The sequence below is a fragment of the Puntigrus tetrazona genome, chromosome 23 (genome assembly GCF_018831695.1).
Source record: "Puntigrus tetrazona isolate hp1 chromosome 23, ASM1883169v1, whole genome shotgun sequence".
NCBI classification, from domain to species: domain Eukaryota; kingdom Metazoa; phylum Chordata; class Actinopteri; order Cypriniformes; family Cyprinidae; genus Puntigrus; species Puntigrus tetrazona.
In genome coordinates, this window is record NC_056721.1 from 18958428 (window position 1) to 18981215 (window position 22788).

Sequence of the window (22788 nt, forward strand, 5' to 3'; positions counted from 1 at the left end):
TGACAGACATATGATATAACACACACACAATTAGTTTTTGTTGCAGGTATTTTTTTTCAATCTCAGCTGATAAAAGTTGCGTGGTGAAGGATAACGTTTGAAGAGTCAAAATGCATGACATGGCAACGCTTCTACAGTCCTTTGTTGTTAACCTTTGTGAAGTTACAATCTGATAAAGAATCTATCTTTAACTTGAGAGGTGTAAAATGTATAACCTGATATCACACATTTTCTATTAGACAAATGAATAAATGAACGACCGAAGAAAAGGAGCGCATTATCATTACATGAGATGCCTAACACGAAATTGTGGCTCATACACAGTGGGCTTGATCAAGGTGGTGAAGTGTTACTCAAAGATACGAGGTGGGTGCTAGAGACTAAAATAAAAGAGACTGGTATGAAAGATGAAATCAAAGGAGATTTCTGAACCTGTCATTGCAGGAATGAGATGTGCGGTAAGAGGGACCAATAAGAGTGGACTTCCTTTGAGAAATACTTCATTAAGCAGCCTCTGACACACTCACATTCTCTAAAGCATATCAAACGCAGGGCTCTAAGTTCCTCAGCTCTCAAGACCAACTAAAACTCCCCAAACCCCGTCAGAACTGTCATTAGAGCACCATACCAGCAGAGCTTCAAACTTACTGGCCATCAGAAAGAAAAGTTTGCAGTTAAATCTTCTGACACATGTGAAAGGTCTAGAGAGATCACAAGCAGTGGTGTAAAATACCCACCTCTTTATTTTGCAAAGGTTATGTTACGTTTACATCCAACAACTTATAAATCACATAATCACAAAGGAAATGACAAGCAAATAGGTGCGTGATCATGAGGTAACCATAGAAACATAAATACATAATCCCTTCATTGCTAGCTACGTTATTTAAATATAGTTTATGAAATGTCCTGATATGAACACACACACACTCACACAGATGTAGTTTTTGTAGCATGTAGTCTTTTTTCCAATCTCAGATGATAAAAGTTGTGTGGTGAAGGATAATGTTTGAAGAGTCAAAATCCATGACATGGCAACGCTTCTACAGTCCTTTGTTGTTTGGAGCTTCTTATTCAATTAACAAGGTCTGAATATTTTTAAAGCAAAATTTTGAATGTTTAACAATATAAAATTCAATATATGTGTGTGTGTGTGTGTATATATATATATATATACACATATATATATATATATATATATATATATATATATATATATATAATATACATGTACACATATAATATGTACACATATACATATAATATGTACACACATATATATATATACACACATATATATATATATATATATATATATATATATATATATATATATATATATATATATATACACACAGAAAAAAAATCATTTACATATTTACATAAAGATAGGCCTATTAATCTTCACTACATTTTATTGTGTTTGTAACGCTGTGGTCTAAAGCATGTAACTGGAGATATTATAAAAATTTTTCCCTTTATGTATATTTTAATTGGTTTCCCAAAAAAAAGTGGTGAAATTGCTTCCCACTTTCCTGCTTTACTTTAACAAAAGACTCCAAAGTGTAAAAAGTGGAGCTGGGCCTGCGTGACTGATCTTATTACCAAACTACAGATAATGCTCTTATTAAGTGGTGCGTATAGTTACCATTTAGCCTGTGAAAGCCTGACACATGCTCTGGCATTCTAAACTCCAGAGACGCCCTCAACTGGATGCAGTAATTGTGCTTTTCATTCTTAATGATCTGCAAACCTTATAGTGCAGAGGCTTTTTTTTCCCCATTCCCCCTTCAGAAAGTTTGACCAAAACTGCCCAAGTTAACTACCTGAAGATGTGTGTAATTGGGAGGTTCAAACTACAAATCTAAAGTTTCTCTGCAAAACGGTTTTGAACTTCTCAGACATGCAGCACAGCCTTTTAGATTCTAGATTAGCCACAGCTGTATTAGAATATTTACAAAATTATTAAATATGTAGTTTTTTTTATATATATAATAGAATTTTTTATATAATAGAATAGATGCACTATGCAATTATGTTGTGAAAGATGCTTGATTATGTGGCATGTTGGATAATATTATATTATTTTAAAAATGCTTTATATAAAACAAGTGGGTTTATCTGATATTCTACATGACCTTGAATGCGGTTTATTCACTGTTAATTGGGCTTGTATTAGGTACTGTATCTTTAGCATTTAGTCCGTAACCACAGAATTCTGTAAATGGTCTTCCTTTTTGAACTGTGAAATATCCTCATCCTTCAAATTTCACAATGTTTTGAACTGTACCTCCGTTCCTTTAATGAAGAACAAGTTGTCAGTGAGAGCCAGGAGCTGTTCATTTCACAGATGTCGAACCTCTTCCTTCATCAGCATGATCTGCCCAAACTCAAAGCTATTCACACAAAAAACCTCTTCAAAATGAGAATAGTGAAACCATTCCTTTCAACAGCTATTAACAACTGTAGGGTCATAGTAGATCAAAACCGGCCTACGGAAAGATTTGATAGGTCTAGAATTTAACCCCAACAAAAGCTCTATGTTCAGAATGAAATGAGGTACAATTTGTAGTTTTGGGGTTGTCCGAAATCCACCAGACAAAGCATTTTACATCATTCAGTTTATTAGCTGCCAAATAAACAAGAAAAATACTACACATTGTTCATTTACTTACACTATGAACACCGTGATCGTACAAAGCTGGTTGAAAACTGACTGAAGTTTTGTTTTTTCGTATGTGTCATCCTTTCATCAAAATGCCTGCTATGGATGAGAAAACGCAAAAAAATTTAACCTTATCCAATAAATTTTTATGATGGACAAAAGTTTCAGAGGCAGTGTGTAAACGTGATCGACATAACATGAGGTCGAATTTATTTTTCAACGTGCAAAATTTCGGACTCCGTGTGCAATTACATTTAGTCTTTAATTAACCAAAAAAATTGTGTGTGTAATAATGTGTCGCAGACTTTGAGCATGCAAAATTTCTGACGAGATTTCATTTCAAAATAAAACTCCATGGCATCTTTTTTTTTTTTTTTTTTTTTTTAACATGATTTAACATCTACTTTTTCTTTGAAGTTAGCTTATACATCAAGCAGAAAATCTACTATCTTCATGTGGTATGAGTTTGCAGGACAAAGTTCACCAAACTTGAACTAAGGATGCAGCGAAATGAGCTTATGTTTCCCATCTCCCATGTGTATGAATGCAAGTCAACGGACTACAACATGTAGTGTGGCCAGGCCTTTATTGCACTTAACTGTTGCAGCTTTTCTGAACTCTGATGCTGAATGACAAAATAACCTTATAAATCGAATGCTCTAGACCATGCAGTTTACAAGCTTATTTTGCCATTTGTTTGGTGAGAGCTGGAAATTTGAGGCAACAGTGACCATTTTCCATGCAGAGATTACAAAACCAAAGTGCAGATATTGATCCGCCGACTGCTTACTCTGGATATAGCAGTCGAGTATGAATAAAAACAACCGACAGCACAAAAACTCAACAGTCAAAGTGTGAACGCCCAATGAGTCATAATAGCAAGCTACCATGACACGGCTTCAAGAGATGCATTTTTACAAAATGAGCTCAACATTAGATTCATGGCATTGTTACAGCCTCATAAAATACAGTTAACGTGAGGCAGTAGTTTGTAATCCTTTAAAATAAGCAAAGCTCTTTGTGTTTCAGCATATTGTTGATGTCTCATTCCCAGGGGCTTCCCTTAACACATCATCCGTCTCTGTCTCCTTAGAAATGGAAACATATCCTCTATATAAAAAAGACTGCCTTTTAAGACAGACATATTTTAATATCTATAAAAAGATGTTATATATTTATACATTATATACACTCTTGAACTGAAAAAAATGAATAAATCTGTTAATCAAATAAGAGCCGTTGAAAAAAAAAAACAAGACTCATATGAAGACACATCACATACCATAGTTTGGATTTCTACTTTTCCTGATTCCACAGAGCTAATGACTGTCAGATTCACAGCTAATTGTTCTTTAAAGTGGTTGTTTTTAATGAATCAATAGAACCGATTTGCAAATTGGCCTGCATCTAACTCATGCGTTATCAATCGCTCAGATTACTGAGTTAATAACACTCTCACACGCTGAATCGAAAGTCATCACTTCTGGTAACGCCAAACTGATCCCAAGAGAAAATAAGATTGCTCTTAATAATAATTGATTGGTATCAAATAATAACTTGCTATTGACATGCTAAAAATAAGACTTTTTTTTTTTTTTTTTTTCTCACTACCAGAAAAGTCTTTGCAGAATCTTTTCTGTAATTCGCACACAACTGAATTATACACCAAATACGGTCTTCACCCTAATGGATATAAGCCAAAAAGAAAAAAAGAAAATATAAAGTTTCAAAACTAAAAACAACAAAAACGGATGGATATTTAAACCTATCAAATTTTAAGCTACCAGATCACAACCACCAAGTAAAAACAACACCACCTCGAATGTTTCGGATCTGTAACCTTAGCATGCAACAGTTCAGGCTTTCCTCAGTTCCAGAAGTATTGCGTTTCATTTACAACAGTCACATATTCGTAGGATTTTTTTTCTTATTTTCTCTGTAACACAACTCACATACAGTAGACTCCAAGGTATAAAGTAAAATATGAAGTATTTATGTTAAAAACACAATGGGGTTGTTCTATAATTGCAGTGACATTTCCACCTGATTTTTCTTGTTGAAAATGAATCTCATCAATAATATATTACACCTACTTTGCAATATTCATTATCTTCTTTCTCATTTTATACAAGGTCATACTAACTGTATAAGCGTACGATTAAATATATATGTTTTACCACAGGCTGCTATTTTGTCAGTGCGTCAAAGAAGACAGTAACACTACAACAAATGAACTGTTGATGATTGTTCAAGATGGAGAAGACCATTACAAAACATTTTATTACTGATCAACGGTCAAAGATATCTTTAATAACATCGCTATTTTTACAATGGACATTCAAAACCACATATATTCAGATAAAAAAGTAAGAATTTACAGTAGATACTCCTCTCACCACATATGATCTTTCACTTAAGGAAATGTTTGACTTTAGGAAGTCCATGCACTATATTAAAATAATACATTTTGCAACAAATCCTTTTTTTTTAGTACCAATGCTTAAAATTTACCTATGCTCATAGGTAGTGCTTTGATGCAACCTGTGTTGTGATTGATTGAATGATTGATTGATTGATTGATAGGTAGGTGCAAACTAAATTATTCAGTTCTTTCAAACATTATATAACAAAACACTACTCAACAGTATGTGTCGGTCAACTGCAAACAAGACTTCCTGCTATAAAAGGTGTCAACTTCCTGTTTATATTCTACATAAGATTACTTAAATGACCCTCTAGGTAGTTTGTGCAAGTACCTTATTATGACCTATTTTTACATTTTAAAGTTCATATAATTTAAGACAAAAATAATGACAGTGTCATGTTGCATCTGTCATCATGAAATGATGTATGACTGTCCATATCAATCAAATGCCCGTTTTGTTTAAATGCAATCTCCGATTCAAACATTTTCCTAGATGTAATTCGTACGAATGACCACACCCAACCCTACCTCAGAACCTATCCGTTACAAAAATCGTGCAAAACCATAATTTATAACGCCTATGCTTTTTTTTTTTTTAAGCATGTGCATTTTCTGGGTTCAAACATATGATCGCATGACCACATCTCATCTTATAACGCAGCGCACTACAAACTGAGCTACCATAAACCCCACGAGGCAGATAAAATAGTACAAAACATTAATATAAACGTGTCCTGTTGCCAGTACAAGTGCAATTGTAGTATATGCTCTGATGGGTCATTGTTGTGATTTGTATAAATGACCTATAGGGGCATATTGGTTTTAAGGACAGGTTGACTTAAATCTGATCATGCAAAAGGCTATAAAACTGTTATCTGTCATCAATTTGGTCTATGAACTTCCATTTGTTCACCATAAGAATGAATTATTCCATCATATTGACTGCCGTACACCACCCAGGACTCCAGACTCCTTCACACAGACTGGTTTCACCTGCGTTCAGTCGCACACTTTTACTTGATTACACAGCTGCATCCAGTCAGACACACACTACTTAAGCATTGAACATCCTCTCACTTACCGCCGAGCATCGTCTAGCTACAGTATGGAGTCCTTCTGCGTTTACTTAGAATAATATGAACCTGAACTCTTAACTGTTTATTACTCTCCAGGCGATAGATGCTTTACAGAGCCAATTTCTAGTTTTCCCAGTTTAGTTATTATCTTGTTCGTTTGTTAGACTTTTGCCTGTGTATTTTGGATTAACCCTTTGCCTACTGTGTTGGACTCTGTTCGTAGCTTCGTAGTTCGCTGGACTATTGCTTCTGTTTTGGACAACCACTTTTGTCAACCCCCCTGGACTCTGTCGTCGACTAACTCATGCCCGGTTTGGACCAGTTTGGTTTTTTGACCCTGCCTGTGTTCTGACCATGTGTCTTAATAAATGCTTTCAAATGGATCCACACGTGTCACGTCTTGTAAGCCACGTTACATTAACAAACATTAATGTAACTTCTTACAAGATTCATATCCGGCTACTTGACATTTAAGACAGTTTGAGTAGGCCTATATTTCCATTCTGTCGTAGATTTTCATATTATTTTATGACTTTTAAATGTGATCTAACTGCACCATAATCGGATGATGCAGTTTTTGAGACATTCTGTCAACACTGCATGCATAATTAACAAAAAATCTAAATAAACATGCCGCTATCATTTATGTCAATTTCTGGCTCAAAGATTCTCTTGAAATTTGAATCTGCAACTCTGAAATTCATTTTCATTTCTTATTTATAAGTAGAAAATGAGATTCATAAGGTGACTCAAAAGCCTATGGGATGGTGTGTTGAAAAAAATATCAATAAAATATCACTTGGCTTCATTTCATTGGACTAGGTCAGCTCAAGGGGAATCTAGGTAGTTTGCCAATAACTAAATCATTGATCTCCTAAGGTAACAGTGAGCTCAAGAGGGGAGTTGCCTTATTTGTGTGTAAGCGAATACCCAGCCAGTCTGATTAGATTCAAGGGCTTTTAACAATAGGTGGAAAATGACTAATGCAAAATAGTTTGACTATAGTGTTTCCGTTCTGTCGTGCAGTTTTCAATTAACTTGGATTTTGGGAAATGGATATTGACCTTATTGACCTCATATCACATAAATGTCAAAGATTGTAAACTCTCACCACACATGGATTTTCACCTATATACAGGCCTACATATTTAATAATCATTAAAAATAAAAATAAACAAATTACTTTACATGTAATGAATCTAGAATATATAAAAGTTTCACTTTTTAAAAAAGTTACAAAACTTTTTCACAATATTAACATTTTAGACATGCATATATTTTATATATATATATATATATATATATATATATATATATATAAAATATATGCATGTCTAAAATGTATATATATATATATATATATATATATATATATATATATATATATATATATATATATATATACACACACACACACACACACACACATTTTCTGCTATTTGTAATACCATTTAAAACTCAATAATACCTCTATTACAGTTGCATTAATGCAAAGTAAGCAAGCAGCAGTAATATGATATTTTTATGCTTTCAAAATCAGAATAAATAGATGTTAAATACGTTTTATTAAGTAACATATTTTCTCACTAAATGTCCTGTTACACTCATAATCATCTTATTACGAAGCAAAATGGATCACGAATGCCAATTCATGCTGACTTTAAGGAGGCTAATGAGCTAGTTTGAGTGATTCAGGTGCAGGCTACGAGATCATATGCGTTTGCGTTACTATTTAAAGTAATGATTTATTTATTTTAAAACAGGTCAGCTTTCCTGAAATAAACAGCGTTATTCTTTCGCGCTCCTGTTCCCGTACTTTAAAGCGCACACGTACAACGACTCTCCATTGCTGTCACATTTTATTCAAAGCATCGACGAAAAGTCTGACGCTTTCATGGACCATCAAAACCCGCCTCCACTCGACGGAGGAGAACTGACATTTATCAACGTACGACCATCTATTAGGTGCAAAATCACTGCACATATGAGTCCTTTACTAGAGGACGTTCTGTCCTCGGTTCACAGTGATCTTCCTGTCCCACTGGGCGTCCCTGCCATATAGTGATGAATAAGCCCAGGGATAATGAGAGGACATACAATGTAGGGCAGGCGGACGCCGCTGCTGCCGGTATGGGGGCCGCTTGGGGCCCTGGGGCCGCAGTTCTCCAGTGAGTACCGGTGAGGCAGGCTCCTCTCCCCTGACTGCCCATGATGCATTGAGCTCCAGTTTGCTACTGTACTACACAGAGAAGAGAACGTGAGCGCTCCCATTTATTATGGACGAGCAAATTAGTGCCATGATGCATGCATTAAACGCACTGACGGTGGCATTACCTTGTGCATGAGAAAGAAGGAGAGACGGAAAGACTGTGACAGCGAGAGAACATCATGCATGTATCATACACGCGGGAGTCGAGAGTTAACGGTTACACAACTGCATTAATAGCTCTTTAATGTGACTCTCAGTCTCCCAGTCGTATTGTATAACGAATAAATGCGCTTTCAAAATCAACAGAAACAGAAGCGGACGTGCCCTTTTCACCTTCTGTTTATTTTCGCACCAAACAAGTGCATTGGAATTCCAGACGTCGAGTTTTCCCCAGTACACAGGTCTTGTGAAGTGAGACTCAAAGGATCTGTGACACTGGGTCTTTGACAGCTTCTTTCTATTGATTTCTTTTGTCTTTTTTTTTCAGGTGTGGTGAGCTATGACCATAAGATGGATAGCCAAGGATGGCATGGAAACATCATTATCTGTAACCTTTGGTTGACTCGGACATATAAAAAAAAAAAGAAAGGGGAAAAAGATACAGACATATAAAAGTTCTAACTTTGTATTTTTTTAATCTGATAAAAATGGCTTAGCCCTCAAGCGTTTCTATTTATAGCAAATTTAGTTTTTTTATATGACTTGTTCTAGCATATTTACTTTTTATACATAAATAGTGTGTTACATGGAAGTTACTGTATAAACCCTATACACACTACACAATCACATCATTACAAATGCACCATGGCAACCATAGTTTTCACCACATATATATATGGTGAAAACTATGGTTGCCATGGTGCACTTGTAGTTTGCTGGTATAAATATGCTCTAAAAATACCATAATTACCACCAATATGTTCCAAGATGTGTTAATGTTCTTACTATGCTATGGAAGTTATTTCTGAATGTATCAATGAAATAAAAACGTTTTTAATGTGAACATTCCATTTTATAATTTCAAAATTCATGGGAATGTTACATTTGAACATTCTCAAACTGAAAGTACATTCTGAAAGTAACCACATTTTAAAATGCTTGTCAAATGTCCAACAAAAAAAAAAAAAAAAAAAAAAAAATGGAAAAAAGTTCCATGAACAAGGTATAAATAATGTTTTTGCTAATGTTTTGAGAACATTACTAAAGACCAGATAACTTTGAATGAACATTCTGTTAACACTGAACTCTACCAGAAGGTCATTCAAATAAGAATGTTCCCTGTTAGCTGAGATTTTTGTATTCCTAAATGTTTGGTTTTAATCAAAAGATACAGTTCACTTTCAGGGAATGCGATAACTTATGAAACGATAGTATACCTTCAATAGCTAAAAGCATATGCCAAATCTAGCGTGGTTTGCATCGGATGGTCAGTGAAGGGACTCTGGGCGGTCTGTCGGAAGCAGAGACAGGCATTTTGGTAGAAACTGTGTTTATCATGGCACATTTATCATCAGCAGAGTATAAGGTTTGTTCTTAGATGTACTCAAAAATGTTTGGAGTGCGGTGTAAGTGAGAATGTATTATCACATGTGATAAACTAACAGCATGACTTCGGTTAAACACCCACCAGCTCTTTCTCCAAGTTCTAGTGTCATTTCTCTCTCTACCTCTCCACTCCACTCATTATACCGGCTCTGTTTAAATAATGGGGACATCTCTACAGAAACACACTTAGAGCTCTCGCCGCTAGCGCTATCAGCAGGGTACACGCAGCGCTGCAGAGGATTCTGGATGGTGGAATCTACACAATCTGACAGCGACTGGGAGTCAGCATGTATTCGCTCTGGCAAGTCATATTTCCTCTTTCGGGAAGACACCATTTTTCCCTTTCATCTTTCAGAGGAAGCGCTGCACTGGCAGGTCCCTTCTTTCTTCGCGCGCTTTAATTTTGTCCCCGCACCTGCCGCTGTACAAATAGCCGTTTGCCGTCCTCGCCACAAGTCTTCTGTGATGGGGAAGAAAGGCCTCACCTCGCCTCTCACGCAAACCGCCGCTTCCACATCTAGCCCCACTTCAGCCGCTCAGCTCCGCTTTAATGTGTCTTTAAAAGGACCTTCCTTGCCGATTAATTTCCTTTTTTCCCCATGTATTTTTGGTTCCAATTTTTCTCTTTCTATTTACTCTGAGGAAAGTCTACAATATTCGAAGAGAGCTAGCCAACAGCATTCACATTTATCTTAATAGTAGTTGCTCTGCTATAAGCTACTACTATACAGACCATGCTTTATTACTGATAATTGTTATTTGTATTAAGCCAGGACACATTAAAACTATTTCTGTCGAATAAAACTTTCTCATTCTTTTGTACATCAAATAATACTGAAAATATCCTATTATATTAGCTGTTTTTAACATTAATAATCATTAGGTTTTTTTGATCAGGTTCTTAGCATATTGGAATTATTTCTGATGTATTATGTGACATTGAAGACTGGAGTAATGGTTGACAATTACATGTGTACAGTGTGTACATAGATACACACACACACACACGGAAGGCTGCATCCTCCGTAGGATGCATTTTCAGGCTGCATACGTCATCATTTATACTTAATTAAGAACAATTATCAAATTTATAACTGAATATATGCTAAAATGAGATCTTCTTTATGACGTATGCAGCCTACAAATGCAACCTCTGGAGGATCCAGTCTTCCATTTGAGAAACGGCCACACACACACACACACACACACACACACACACACACACACACACACACACACACACACACACACACACACAGCACCAAGTAAACCATGCTAGTAACCAGTCTTGAGCCTTTAATTCATTCATGTCCCTGTGATTTTGAACCATTGCATTCTCTCTCTACCATATTCTATTTTTCTCCTCCTTGTCGTTTTCCCTTGCCTGCCATTTGTATGTTTCTCTTTCTATCTTTGTCTGCTTCTATATTCATTACAAACATGAATGAATGACCTCAATCTGTCTGTCCAAGTTAGACACTCACACTACATATACATTCAACAACACCTTGAAATAGACCAGCTTCACGCTTCTCTCTCTCTCTCTCATTCTTTACAGTATGTCACACTTTTGAGTTCTGAAACATTCACTCACCACATTTACATGACAAACACGGAGGTTGTGTGTTTTTCCTTTAATTAATATTGATTTCCATAACCCATCCAAATGATTCACTTACACAGCAGTATAAGACAACAGTATAAAGACAGGACATTTTAGAAAAGTCTGATTTTAAGTGACCATAAATATGAATTGAATAGATCAGTTTACACTAAATGCAGCTACTAAAACTATTAATGAAAATGATCACTAGAAGCATGCTAAATATTTTAAAGGTAAAAATAATAATTGAAATGTTGAGTAAGGATTCAAATGAATCAGTGAATCTTCTATGAAACTGACAAATTTATACAAATATACAAAATTTACAAACTAGATCTAAATGTATTAAAAACAACAGCTGTAGTTGCGCTTGTGAAAAGTTAGCATTCCTAAATTTAATTAGCTACTCCATCACATTTTGTTTTTTGTGGGAGACCAGGAGAAAATTAGAAAAAAATTGGTAACACTTTATTTTAGGGTCTCTTAACTACCTTCATATTAATAGAATATTAGTAATTTATTAGTAATTAAGCACATATTAATGCCTTATTTTACATGACCATATTCTGCATCATACCAAATACTTAAACTTAACTACCTTACTAACTATTAACAAGCAGCCAATTAGGAATTAGGTATTTTTACAAAACAAAGTCGTAAATAAAAGTGTGGTTTATCAGAAAATATGGCTGCACTTTATTTTATGGTTACGCCGATTACATTGTATTTTATAGAATATTAGCCATTTATCAGTGCCAATTAAGCATATATTAATACCTTATTCTACATGACCTTATTCTACATCCCTAATTCTACCCAATATCTAAACTTAACAACTACCTTACTAACTATAAGCAGCAAATTAAGAATGAATTGAGAGAAAAGTGTTACCTAAAGTATCGTTCACTTCCATCGCTTTGTAATCCAAGTGTTGACTTCACTACCAATTTTGGAATTTCTACCATTTTCATGATTGTTTTAGATTCAAAACTACTTTTCATGTATGTGTTATTTATAAAAAAACTAAATTAAGAGAAAAACATAACGTAATGTAACTTTTGTGCGTTTCCCTCAACATATTTTGCCCACCACAATTACAGAATTTAGCCTCAAATGAATGAGAATTATCACACTTTGGCAGCCCTTCGCTTTGGCTGCACTGTCGGCCTGCCTTGTTTGAAATAATTACCCTCTCTGCATCATCCATCATGCCTATTGTTTTCTTTGTTCATATTCTTCTTATGTTAAAAGGCTCCGGACACATACGCACAGCCTTGCTTGTTTAAAGTTGACGGCTGGAGCTACAGATAATGCAGTCGAAAAGTTGCCTCTGCGTGCTAATAATAACCTCTCGTAAGCCTCAAGTCTCGTGGTGACCCACCATAAAACCTAGCACGAGCGCAAGGCTAATAATGTGCATGGCAGACGTGTTTTACACAGAGCTGGAGGGATTCAAACCGGTGTCTGAAGATCCCAGCCTGCACTTGAATGCTCATTATGCGAGTGTTTCAAATCGAAGGTGAGAATAAGGGTGTGAATAAGGTGTAAGACAGGCAGCAGTGACACTGACAAAGCGAGAGAAGCTTCTAGAAAAGCCGCATGTTCATTCAAACCTCAACGTGTACCTTTCCTCTCTCGCTGCAGGTCTCATTTCATAAATGATACATGAACCTGTGGAAGCCGTCAGAAGAGGTGCTGAGATCGTATTATGGAGTGAAATCTGAACAATGAACGGACCCGAGAGTGTGACTGCTGTCGGTGCTCGCCGTGATTTCGAGGGTTCTTGTTTTAGATTCGGTCTAATGGTTGTCATGGTAGGAAGCCGTACTCGCTGTCAGCCGGAGAGCTGTGGAGTCACCAGATTTTTAATTGAGGCAATGCTATCTGGCAATGCTCTAATGAGGTCTGAGATGTTGACTTGACCATTGTGACTCGTCTTTGGTAATGAGGGCCTCTCACCGACCCACAGCTAAAAACGTCCATATGTTTGGAGCAGGCGAAAATCTCCTGCGCCTTTTTTGGCAAGAATTATCGTGCCAAAGTTTTGTTAGCTCACAGCTGATGTGCTTTTTTTTTTTTTGCTTGAAACACAGCAAAAGAAAGCAGGACGATTCATTCATGTGATGATCAATTCAATCGCTGAAGCCATTTCATGCTAAATTATATCAGTTATGTCAGAATCAATATAATGCACTCCCGTAGCAACGTTGAGAAATTGTAAGTCTCTCTGATGTGAAAGCGGACTCAACATGGTCTATGGATTTGCTGTGAAGATTGTTTCTACTGAAAGACAGATTGAATTAGTGTTCGGACTAATAGTCTTCACTCTTGTGAGACTTGTGCAAGCGAGAGCCGCCATTAGAAGTGTAAATGCACACATTGAAAAATTAAGCATTCAGATACAACTTGAAAAAACATGTACTTCACTGCCTAATTTTTCTTGTTTATTCAAGTAAAATATTTTTGCTGTCACTTAAATTAACATTAACTAACTAAAAATTTTAAGTTGACTCAACTAAAAAAAAATAGGCAGTGGGGTAACAAGTTATTTCAAATTGTTTAATTTTCTCACGTTCCAAGCTTCAATATTTGAAAACGTGAAAGAAGCATTAAAAGACCTTTATCAGATCATGGTGTGTTTGAAAAAATGCTTCATGGAGCTTTGAAACCTTTAGATGTCCTTTTTTAATTAGTTTGTTTAAAGCTCAACGCTAACTGTTCTCGAGTCGGTTTTATCACATTCAATTATAATTTAATGATTCTCAATAAAATTGTTGGCCAATATGTTTTTACTGATATTATGCATTACAATATGGAGATGATAAACATGACTCTGTGGTGCCACATCAAACAGCGTCAAAACGACATTTTTGTTAGAATTTCCCCCCCAAAAAAAGGATATTGTTTGAAAGATGAGACTTTGTTTCTTATCAAAAGAATCAACATAAAAATAGAAATTCGAAAATTGAACAAAGCTGCAGCTATTTGTTAGGTACACATGCATACTGATCTCAAATGGTGATTTGATATGTTATGAAAGCAAAATTTGCTAATTAATATTAACCTAGTTAACAGGGTTGGATATCATGGCATCATAGAGATGGCTGTGGAGTGACCTGACTTGCCTTCAGATGGACTGACTGTCTTCTCAGCAGGGTTTCGACACTAAAACTTCAGCATATGAAGGTGCTGTGAAATTGAAATCCATGAAAAGTTATTTGACAGGAGTGTGGAATTTTGTATGACTGTCTCTATGGGTTGAAAAAAAAAAAAAAAAAAAAAGATCTTATAAATTAACCAGACTGAAATCGAGGGAGAGGAAGCTTCTGATGGTGTAAAAGTTTCCACCTAAGTCTTGATTCTCCGTCTGAAGATGATGCCGCTACCCCATTTTAAAAAATATTTCAGACTACGGACAGTGTAAGGGGAGCATCATTCATTCATGAATGGCTTTGTTTGATTCTAAATTCTCTCTTTTCAGCTTATTCTCTGTAAAACTCTTCTAATGATGTGGTCGTTCGCTCCGTGTACGCCATGCAGGGAGCAAGTTTTTCCCCGTGGCTTGAATATTAGTGAATACACTGGCGACCCCTGAGGTACACCATATAGTGAACAAAATAAGACAGGAATATGTATTCTTCATGTAGGTTAGGCGATATGATCACGATCCTTTTAAAGTCACAGAACAGTTAGCTCTTGGACCTCAAATCTTGCACGCAGCATTCCAAAAGGGCTAAAGTAGTCCAACAGAACTGGGACTTTTCACTGTTTGTATCACTCCACTTGTCTGTGTTTATACGTGCCAGACAGGTTGTCACCAAAGTATACTTTTATGCATACCTTAACATGTTTACATTCAAAAACAACTTTTCAAAGTATACTCTATTTGACAGCAAGCATGAGCACAGGTGCTTGAACCGTTTGCACTAAAGATTCAGCTTTGTCCGTCTTTTTTTTACAATAGGTTCTATCATGAAAACTCTAGGAAGATTAGAGCATGCTAATAGATATGGCAATGTTAATGTATTGCTGCTGACGCTCCGATTACATATGATGATAAAGTGTTGTAAGTATTTAAGACATACTGTTGCTGCACAAATAGCATATATAATAAGCCGTAGCAGATCTATACAGATGGAGTTGGAGGATTTCAAAGAAACTCTGAAAAGTGTGCTACAGTAAGCTCACCGGTTGTATGTATCTCGAACCAATCAGCTCTTCCCAAATAGTTTGACGCTGAGAATATCATAAATTTCAGTTAATGACCCATCAGCCTGCCCCACATAGAGTTTCATGACAGAATTGTGCATTCATATGCAATATCAAATGTCTTCATACTTATACAAACTAAAGTTGCAGGTATAGCTTTAACGTCAATGCTGCCATTTTTGCTGTTTGGTCTTCACTGTTTCTTTTCTGACTGTGAACAAAGGCCCAGGTCAAGCTTCTTCCATAAAATAAATTTGACAGCTTACAGCTTTCATCAGTAGGTGGCAACAAGCAACTGTCTTTCTGAGTGAGTGATTTTAATCAATCGATATGTTTAAAAAAAGAAGGTAAAAAAAATTTGATCAAAGATTGTAATGGTTTTTGTTTATTTCTTTATTTTTGGAGTTGTTCTTGTTTTCAGATATTTTATGTTGGAGTTTAGTCATGGTCCCTGTTTGTATCATGCTTCGTTTGCCTTTGGCTAAAAGTTCAAAGACTTGATTTCTGTCGTCCCTTTATCATGGCGCAGTGCCGCACTTCTTCCTGATTTAACATCATGCGTTTCGCTATTTTTCCTACCGTCTGATACACTTTTGACTTCCTCTGCTTTCCCTTTCCTCGGCCAGGCTCAACTCACCGCAGCGTCTACTTCTCCCCCTCACCCCTCTCTCACCTTTCCATCTCTTCCAGTGCTCCGAGCGCTTGCCCTGGGACTAATTAGAGAGAAGTTGCAGCTCCGAGCGCAGCTCTGCTGACATTGGGAAGTAAGTGTGTGTTAGTGTCGGTGTGCACGCTTGTGTGTGTGCACATGTGTGCATTAAAACGAACTGCTCTGCTCTCAGACAAAACAGCGGGGTCTTTGTTTTATTATTTATCTAACTGCTTCTCTCCATCACATTTTCTCTCTTCCTTATTCTGTGCTGTGAACCAACGTGGATTTGTAGCTTTCCATGCAGAAGTTACTAAAATAGTTAAAATACATTCAAGCTACGAAAAGAAAGTAGCTAAGATGCCTATAATGCAATACGGTTACATTGTAACTTTGTAATTGTTACATTGTTAAAAAAATGGAACTGCATTTTCCAGTTTACGAAATCTTTCGAGTCTCAAATACTAAAAATGCAATTTTTAGTATTTGAGACTAAAAAGACTCGAAAGATTTCGTAAACTGGAAAATGCAGTTCCAAAAGTACATAAAAACCCTTGTCAGAACAGCATTACCCCAAATGCTATCCCAACTAGTCAAACACAGTTTTGTGATTTCCCAGCATGCATTGCAGCAAGAAAAAATGATGCGGTTACTGTTATAGGATTATTGTTTTGCTGTTAGCTGGCTTTATTTAAACCTTTATGTTGTTGTTTTATCATTATTGTTAGTTATTGTTTGTACTGTGATGGACTTATTAGACTTACTCATTAACTTATTCATTGTTTGTCATTTGTGTAAAAGATAAAAAAGAAAACATTTTCCAAGAAACAGATAAAAATTTGTTAACATAAACATTTAAGATAATAAAGTGTGTAAGTTGATCAAAAAATGAGACATGTTACTTTACTAATTATATAATAATTTTTAAAGAATTATATTTTATTTTTGTAATAGTGTATAAAAACTGTCCAAAGGTCATCGATAGAACCATAAAATTATTGTTATTTTGACATAAATTTTTGAAAGAAGATTTTTGAAAGTAGTCTAATTATTGATTAAAAATACAATAAAATCAGCAAAACTGTCAAATAATATTGAAATGTTTTTTGAAAATATATTTTCAAATGTAATTTATTTGATGCAAAAAAATAAAACAAACATTTCAATTCCAGCAGCCATTATTCTAGTTTTCAGTGTCACATGACTGAAATTATTCCGATATGCTGCTTTGTCCAAGAGACATTTTTTTTTATGAGTATTGAAAACAGCTTAATATTTCTATGGAAACCATAATACAGTACCATTTAACCATTTGGTTTATTAAAACCAAAAGGAATTTATTTTTATTCAGCAAGGATGCATTGAAAGAAAGAGCTTTTATTTGTAACAATATATATAGCATAATATATATATATATATATATATATATATATATATATATATATATATATATATATATATATATATATATATATATATATATATATATATATGTAGGCTTTTTCTGTTAAGTTTCATGTGCTAAAAAAATACAATAAAAATATAAATGTAGTATTTTGTCATTTCAAAAAGGAGCTTATTTTACTGTTTTAGCTGAGCTACTGCCACTCCGCTGAAAAAAAAAAAAGTTAACAGCGTTGCTACTTTTAGTTTGTTACTCCCAGAACTGCTTTGCATGACTGTCTAGACAAGACTTGCATCTAATTGGTGAACTGACATGTTGTAATATAATACAAGAACTGCCAGAGTGAATCTGAAGGGCTGCATTGCACATGAAGAATCCAGACTGGAATAGTCTATACTGAGGAGTGATACTTTATCATGGGATAAACAAATGGTAATGCGGCGGGCTGTGAGCAAATCAATGTAATTGATTGTTTGCAGCTTGGTGAAATCCTCAACGCACTTCATGCATGTATCATTTATCACGTCAACTAAACCCACATCCCTGCGGTGCCTTTGTTATAACAAAATTGTATTGCATTTTTATATTGGCCGACAAATACAGTGTCAATTATCATCTAATTAATCTTTCTAATAAGGCTTTGGTTAAGCACCAACAGCCACATCATTTTACAAGCCTCCTGATGCTGTATATAGATTATTTAGCTTGAGATTAGTATAATTCAGAGGCCAGGATTACAGTCGTGCGGGGTGTTATTGATCCTTAGCTCTGAGCCGAGTCGATGGAGGACAGCACAGACATTTTCTTGTTTTGTGCAGCGAGATGTTCCGTTCTTTCAGGAGAGAGGCCCGCTGAACCGGGCCGGTCGATAGCAGCAGAGCTAACCCAACTGTTACCAGCGCTAATGCATAAACAGAGGATTACAGGAGCTGTCTGATCTGGATGTAGTACAAAGGATGGACATGGCGGAACTATTGACAAGATGTGCATTACTGGGAAATGTTTTATGGCTGAGTTACCTGCAAAACTTGATTTACCCAAGTAACACGTGATCCTGAGTCAAGTTTGTTACTTCTGGATCAACATTCATATGTTGCATGTATTTATTATGCATATAAATACACACACATGCATGTATATATTTAAGAACGATATGTTATGTTTATACATTTCAAATATTTACACTATATATATATATATATATATATATATATATATATATATATATATATATATATATATATAGATATATATATATATATACACATATACACACACACAATGTAAACTATAGCTTTTATATTTAATTAAATATTTTAAAAATTGATAATATATATATATGTGTGTGTGTATACAAAATTGTTTGAATAATGTATATAATGTTTGTATGTATTTTATTATTACATTCTATTTATATTTACGTGAAAAAACCTGATTTAAAAAATATATTTCGTTACATTTCAAACTAATTTGTTCATAAAATTACTTTAACTGTATTTCAGTTGCTGTACAGTGAAACGTGATACAGTTAGACAGCTGGCAGGCTACTATGGTTTTCTGGATCTTTTGCTCAGCGGTTGACTTGCAGTTGCTAGGGTGTTGCTAGGGGTGGATATAAGCTGATACATATAGCTGGTTTGTTCAGCTGAGGGCAGCTGCCGTGAAAACACACGTGAAGCTCTGCCTCATTGAACCCTGAATTCACCAATATGCAATCGATCCCTCAGATTCACTGACCAGAGATCAGAGCGCGGCCATCCAAAGCAAAATGAGACGCGAGCAACTCCACCTGTGGATGACCCCAGATCAGGTCAGGCCACTCGGGGTAAATGGGACGTTACTAACACCAGCAGGAGTCGCCGACCCAGGAGCAGCTGAGAGCAGATGCAGAGGAAATGAGATGTGAGTAATGCTACTGTCAGGAACTGACCTGAGATCAGACGCTGAAAGAATGAAGACGTGACCGTAATGATGACCGCCGAGGGTGGGCATCGCAACAGGTTCAGTCGCACTGCGGTCTGCTTTTTACGGCTCTCTCTTCGGTTATTTGCTTATCATTAGCACTAGCACGGATAAATGGGCTAATAGTGCGGAAAATTATTTCTCGAATGTCTGCGGCTAATGATGAGTTTTCATTTTTAATGCGGCTTGTCGTATTAAAGCGTAAATATGTTTAGCGTTCGGGAAAAACAAAGAGAGCGCGAGCAGAAAAGGCACTCCAAAGACATTTCCTTTTGTAAACACAGCATATGCCAGATCTTTTTTTTTTTTTTTTTTTTTTTTTTTTTTGAGATCATGATGAATTCTGGGTACTGTCGGAAAGGTACATGATGCAAGGTTGATTTGATCAGACAATGACGCAGTTCTTTCATTTCTTTCCTCTTTCAATTTTGTTGTCTGAGAAGTGTAGCCGTGGAACAGCTTAGGAAAGAGAGCGAGCGAGAGAGAAAGGCCTCGACAGGCAACAACCCTCATGTAAAATGCATAGAAAGCTGCGATGTCAGTTTACTAGCGCTCGCTCTGCAGTGAATGCACATATTCTGCACTGAAGCGCTCTCGCTCGTGAACTGTGTTTGGCGCTGGGGAGGCTCTCTTCACCCTGTTAGACTTCTTCATTAACAAACCTCACGCCAAACTGCGCCACATGACATGCAACTTCATTGCAGCATCTGCACTCGTACTAGAGATTACGATGAAATGTAGTGCATTTTATCATATATAAACCATGCACGGAAGCACATTTTCTCTAGAAAAGAAAGGAAAGGAATTATTAAAGGCAATTATTATTACAGTCTTTTTGCGACATCTCACAATGAAGACTTTAAAGCAGTGACTTGTCTGAAATGTCTTTATGCATCACAGCTGTTACTCTTTCAAAACATTCAACTTTGTATCTTGCAATCGGGTTTTATGCCTCAAAAATGTGACCTTACGCTTTGTAATTGACCTTATATTTCATAACTGCGATTTTTTTCTTTTCATCTTATATGACTTATAGTTGACTTCTATCTCATTTTGAAAATTGACACTATATTTCACAATTCTTTCAATTGTGAGGTTTTTTCTTGTTATTGTGACTTTATATATTACAGTTGTCTTTATATTTTTATAATTGCAAGTTATATAGTCATAAATTGCGAATCAGCACTATATCTCACAAATGCAACTACATTCCTCATAAATTTTTAAATTGCAACTATATTTCACAATTTCAACTGCATTTCTCACAACATCAACTACATGTAGCACTATTGTGACTTTATTTCCTGTAAATATAAAACTTTATATATATCGGAATAGTCATAATTTATGCAATCATAAATTGATTAAAATTGCACTTCTCACAACTTTACATATCACTATTGTGTATTGTATAACTACTTATCTCCTGTATAGTTACTTCATATCTCATAACTGACTCAACTTTCTTTGTCAAATTTTAAAAACCGCCACTATATCTCACAATTGCAACTTTATACAGCGCTATTGTTATTTTACATCACAATCTCATTTCATTTTGTATTTGAAACTTTATCTTCCCCTTCTTTAAAAAAAAAAAAAAAGTGGGTTCTTGTAGTTCTTCGATATGAAAGACACAAAGCGTGTGCTGTGAGAAACGCATGCGTTGGCTCACATGACATACGATGTTTTGTTGTAAATGTCACGCTTGTATTTGTCGGCAGGGGGTCGTGGAGCCGAAACGTCCTCTAAACACTGGCCTTCACTGCTCCGACTCTAACTTTGTGTGGACAGACTGCTGAGAGGACATGCATTTGAATTCCACACATCAAATCACCATAACTGCAATCAATGTTGACACGCCGGTGGTCGCAGGGGCCGGTGTTGCCGCTGTTAAATCATTCTGCTTTATCAATCCTTTGAAGGGTTTAGAGTGCACCGAGACCCCCTCCCCGCAAACACGTACACACGCTCGCGTACATACTATCTCTGGATCCGCAGAAAGGTTCTCTGTCGCTTCAAAGATCCGGTTTGGCGTGCTCACATCCCAAAATGCAATGCTTCCCTTATCTCTGCAAACCATAAAGAACCACCATGTAAATCCCCCGTTGATAAATTGAAAGATTGCAAAATGCTCGCACCCTCTTCATTGCTCTCATTAAGTTTGGTTCATTTGCATCATCGCCGGTCTTTTGTTATAGTTACACGTTGAGATTTAAAGTCACGGGACCCACGCGTACCAAAACTTTTCAAACAAATTGGTTTACGTGACCTTATTTTACGTGTCACTTTTTCTTAAGGCGTAACGGAATTTATGTCTCGGCTAAATAATTAACCGCCTTTGTTTGAGTGAGTCTGGCCCTTAAAACTACTTTTAAGTGTTTAAAAGGTTTGCCTTAAAATTTATGATGAAACAGCGCTGTTATTAAAAACAGAGCCATTGCTTTAAGAGTGCACAGCCAAATGATGTTACTGAAAAATTCACTATTTGACTAAAGTGCTGTATTAAAGTCTGTAAATATGGCAGAATGTTTGAGAATGATGTAATGGATTACAAAAGCCTCCGCATAAATCTAACAACATTAATGACGTTTGTGCTCGAAACAAGCAAGACGGATTTGCCAAGAAGTAAGACAAAGTAAACTATTATTAATATTGAAAACAGATGTGCTTTCTAATAATTTTGTGGAAACTTTTTTTTTTTTTTTTATACTTTTTCACTCCGGGATTTTTTGACTTTTGATCACTTTAATGCATCAGTAAACTGATTTTTAAAATCTTCAAAAATCTTTGCTGAACCTCTAAATGGTAGTACATCACGGTTTCTATAATAAAATTAAGCGATAAAAATAACTTCAACATTTATAATAAAAAAAAAACATTTCTTAAGCACCATAGCTGCATATTAGAATGCTTTCTGAAGGATAATATAATAATACTGAAGACTGGAATAATGACTGATGGAAACACCTTTGCATCACAGGAATAAATTCCATTTAAAAATATATTCAAATAGAAAACAGTTCTTTTAACGGTAATAATA

The 22788-nt window shown here is 35.6% G+C and overlaps 1 long non-coding RNA gene across 1 annotated transcript in view; it reads right to left on the reverse strand.

Annotated features, from left to right (window-relative positions):
• LOC122328331 overlaps positions 1-22788 on the reverse strand; it is a 38615-nt gene that overhangs the window by 13378 nt on the left and 2449 nt on the right. The gene's annotated exons all lie outside the window — the stretch shown is intronic.